The sequence below is a fragment of the Mycteria americana genome, unplaced genomic scaffold (genome assembly GCF_035582795.1).
Source record: "Mycteria americana isolate JAX WOST 10 ecotype Jacksonville Zoo and Gardens unplaced genomic scaffold, USCA_MyAme_1.0 Scaffold_27, whole genome shotgun sequence".
Lineage (NCBI taxonomy): Eukaryota > Metazoa > Chordata > Aves > Ciconiiformes > Ciconiidae > Mycteria > Mycteria americana.
This window is the reverse complement of record NW_027445609.1, coordinates 664,086-668,680: the sequence shown is the minus strand read 5'-3', so window position 1 is coordinate 668,680 and position 4,595 is coordinate 664,086.

Here is a 4,595-nt window from a genome sequence, read left to right as displayed (position 1 = left end):
GCTGCCAAATTTGAAACGTCCAGCGATTGCGCCCACACGAAAGCTGCCAGCACTGAAAGCTCTACCTGGTTTTCACTGTCCCTTGGAACTGCATTCGCTGCCGCACAGACATTCGTGGTCCGCAAAAGCCTTGGTTGGTTATGATTAAACAATGCCTATGTGACTCTCGCAGAGCCCGCTGCCAAATTTGAAACGTCCACCGATTGCGCCCACACGAAAGCTGCCAGCACTGAAAGGTCTACCTGGATTTCACTGTCCCTTGGAACTGCATTCGCTGCCGCACAGTCATTATCTCTCCGCATAAGCTTTATTTGTTTATGATGCAACAATGCCTATGTGAATCTGGCAGAACCCGGCTGCCAAATTTGAAACGTCCAGCGATTGCGCCCACATGATAGCTGCCAGCACTGAAAGCTCTAGCTGGTTTTCTCTGTCCCTTGGAACTGCATTCGCTGCCGCACAGACATTCGCGGTCCGCAAAAGCCTTGGTTGGTTATGATGCAACAATTGCTATGTGACTCTCGCAGAGCCCGGCTGCCAAATTCGAAATGTCCAGCGATTGCGCCCACACGAAAGCTGCCAGCACTGAAAGCTCTGCCTGGTTTTCACTGTCCCTTGGAACTGCATTCGCTGCCGCACAGACATTCGCGCTCTGCAAAAGCCTTGGTTGGGTATATGCAAGAATGCCTATGTGACTCTCGCAGAGCCCGGCTGCCAAATTTGAAACGTCCACTGATTGCGCCCACACGAAAGCTGCCAGCACTGAAAGCTCTACCTGGTTTACACTGTCCCTTGGAACTGCATTCGCTGCCGCACAGACATTCGCGCTCTGCGCAAGCCTTGGCTGGTTATGATGCAACAATGCCTATGTGACTCTGGCAGAGCCAGGCTGCCAAATTTGAAATGTACACCGATTGCGCCCACACGAAAGCTGCCAGCACTGAAAGCTCTACCTGGTTTTCACTGTCCCTTGGAACTGCATTCGCTGCCGCACACACATTCGCGCTCTGCAAAAGCCTTGGTTGGTTATGACGCAACAATGCCTATGTGACTCTGGCAGAGCCCGGCTGCCAAATTTGAAACGTCCAGAGATTGCGCCCACACGAAAGCTGCCAGCACTGAAAGCTCTACCTGGTTTTCACTGTCCCTTGGAACTGCATTCGCTGCCGCACACACATTCGCGCTCTGCGCAAGCCTTGGTTGGTTATGATGCAACAATGCCTATGTGACTCTGGCAGAGCCCGGCTGCCAAATTTGAAACGTCCAGCGATTGCGCCCACACGAAAGCTGCCAGCACTGAAAGCTCTACCTGGTTTTCACTGTCCCTTGGAACTGCATTCGCTGCCGCACAGACATTCGCTTTCTGCAAAAGTCTTGGTTGGTTATGATGCAACAATGCCTATGTGACTCTGGCAGAGCCCGGCTGCCAAATTTGAAACGTCCAGCGATTGCGCCCACACGAAAGCTGCCAGCACTGAAAGCTCTACCTGGATTTCACTGTCCCTTGGAACTGCATTCGCTGCCGCACAGACATTCGTGCTCTGCGCAAGCCTTGGTTGGTTATGATGTAACAATGCCTATGTGACTCTCGCAGAGCCCGGCTGCCAAATTTGACACGTCCACTGATTGCGCGCACACGAAAGCTGCCAGCACTGAAAGCTCTACCTGGTTTTCACTGTCCCTTGGAACTGCATTCGCTGCCGCACAGACATTCGCGCTCTGCGCAAGCCTTGGTTGGTTATGATGCAACAATACCTATGTGACTCTGGCAGAGCCCGGCTGCCAAATTCGAAACGTCCAGCGATTGCGCCCACACGAAAGCTGCCAGCACTGAAAGCTCTACCTGGTTTTCACTGTCCCTTTGAACTGCATTCGCTGCCGCACAGACATTCGCGCTCCGCAAAAGCCTTGGTTGGTTATGATGCAACAATGCCTATGTGACTCTCGCAGAGCCCGGCTGCCAAATTCGAAACGTCCACCGATTGCGACCACACGAAAGCTGCCAGCACTGAAAGCTCTACCTGGATTTCACTGTCCCTTGGAACTGCATTCGCTGCCGCACAGACATTCGCGCTCTTCGCAAGCCTTGGTTGGTTATGATGCAACAATGCCTATGTGACTCTCGCAGAGCCCGGCTGCCAAATTTGAAACGTCCACTGATTGCGCCCACACGAAAGCTGCCAGCACTGAAAGCTCTACCTGGTTTTCACTGTCCCTTGGAACTGCATTCGCTGCCGCACAGACATTCGCGCTTTGCGCAAGCCTTGGTTGGTTATAAAGCAACAATGCCTATGTGACTCTCGCAGAGCCCGCTGCCAAATTTGAAACGTCCAGCGATTGCGCCCACATGAAAGCTGCCAGCACTGAAAGCTCTACCTGGTTTTCACTGTCCCTTGGAACTGCATTTGCTGCCGCACAGACATTCGCGCTATGCAAAAGCCTTGGTTGGTTATGATGCAACAATGCCTATGTGACTCTGGCAGAGCCCGGCTGCCAAATTCGAAACGTCCAGCGATTGCGCCCACACGAAAGCTGCCAGCACTGAAAGCTCAACCTGGATTTCACTGTCCCTTGGAACTGCATTCGCTGCCGCACAGACATTCGCGGTCCGCAAAAGTCTTGGTTGGTTATGATGCAACAATGCCTATGTGACTCTCGCAGAGCCCGGCTGCCAAATTTGAAATGTACACCTATTGCGCCCTCACGAAAGCCGCCAGCGCTGAAAGCTCTACCTGGTTTTCACTGTCCCTTGGAACTGCATTCGCTGCTGCACAGACATTCGCGCTTTGCGCAAGCCATGGCTGGTTATAAAGCAACAATGCCTATGTGACTCTGGCAGAGCCCGGCTGCCAAATTTGAAACGTCCAGCGATTGCGCCCACACGAAAGCTGCCAGCACGGAAAGCTCTACCTGGTTTTCACTGTCACTTGGAACTGCATTCGCTGCCGCACAGACATTTGCGCTCTGCGCAAGCCTTGGTTGGTTATGATGCAACAATACCTTTGTGACTCTGGCAGCGCCCGGCTGCCAAATTTGAAACGTCCAGCGATTGCGCCCACACGAAAGCTGCCAGCACTGAAAGCTCTACCTGGTTTTCACTGTCCCTTGGAACTGCATTCGCTGCCGCACAGACATTCGTGGTCCGCAAAAGCCTTGGTTGGTTATGATGCAACAATGCCTATGTGACTCATGCAGAGCCCGGCTGCCAAATTTGAAACGTCCAGCGATTGCGCCCAGACAAAAGCTGCCAGCACTGAAAGCTCTACCTGGTTTTCACTGTCCCTTGGAACTGCATTCGCTTCCGCACAGACATTCGCGGTCCGCAAAAGCCTTGGTTGGTTATGATGCAACAATGCCTATGTGACTCTGGCAGAGCCCGGCTGCCAAATTTGAAACGTCCAGCGATTGCGCCCACACGAAAGCTGCCAGCACTGAAAGCTCTACCTGGTTTTCACTGTCCCTTGGAACTGCATTCGCTGCCGCACAGACATTCGCGCTCTGCGCAAGCCTTGGTTGGTTATGATGCAACAATGCCTATGTGACTCATGCAGAGCACGGCTTCCAAATTCGAAATGTCCAGCAATTGCGCCCACACGAAAGCTGCCAGCACTGAAAGCTCTACCTGGTTTTCACTGTCCCTTGGAACTGCATTTGCTGCCGCACAGACATTCGCGCTATGCAAAAGCCTTGGTTGGTTATGATGCAACAATGCCTATGTGACTCTGGCAGAGCCCGGCTGCCAAATTCGAAACGTCCAGCGATTGCGCCCACACGAAAGCTGCCAGCACTGAAAGCTCAACCTGGATTTCACTGTCCCTTGGAACTGCATTCGCTGCCGCACAGACATTCGCGGTCCGCAAAAGTCTTGGTTGGTTATGATGCAACAATGCCTATGTGACTCTCGCAGAGCCCGGCTGCCAAATTTGAAATGTACACCTATTGCGCCCTCACGAAAGCCGCCAGCGCTGAAAGCTCTACCTGGTTTTCACTGTCCCTTGGAACTGCATTCGCTGCTGCACAGACATTCGCGCTTTGCGCAAGCCATGGCTGGTTATAAAGCAACAATGCCTATGTGACTCTGGCAGAGCCCGGCTGCCAAATTTGAAACGTCCAGCGATTGCGCCCACACGAAAGCTGCCAGCACGGAAAGCTCTACCTGGTTTTCACTGTCCCTTGGAACTGCATTCGCTGCCGCACAGACATTTGCGCTCTGCGCAAGCCTTGGTTGGTTATGATGCAACAATACCTTTGTGACTCTGGCAGCGCCCGGCTGCCAAATTTGAAACGTCCAGCGATTGCGCCCAGACAAAAGCTGCCAGCACTGAAAGCTCTACCTGGTTTTCACTGTCCCTTGGAACTGCATTCGCTTCCGCACAGACATTCGCGGTCCGCAAAAGCCTTGGTTGGTTATGATGCAACAATGCCTATGTGACTCTGGCAGAGCCCGGCTGCCAAATTTGAAACGTCCAGCGATTGCGCCCACACGAAAGCTGCCAGCACTGAAAGCTCTACCTGGTTTTCACTGTCCCTTGGAACTGCATTCGCTGCCGCACAGACATTCGTGGTCCGCAAAAGCCTTGGTTGGTTATGATTAA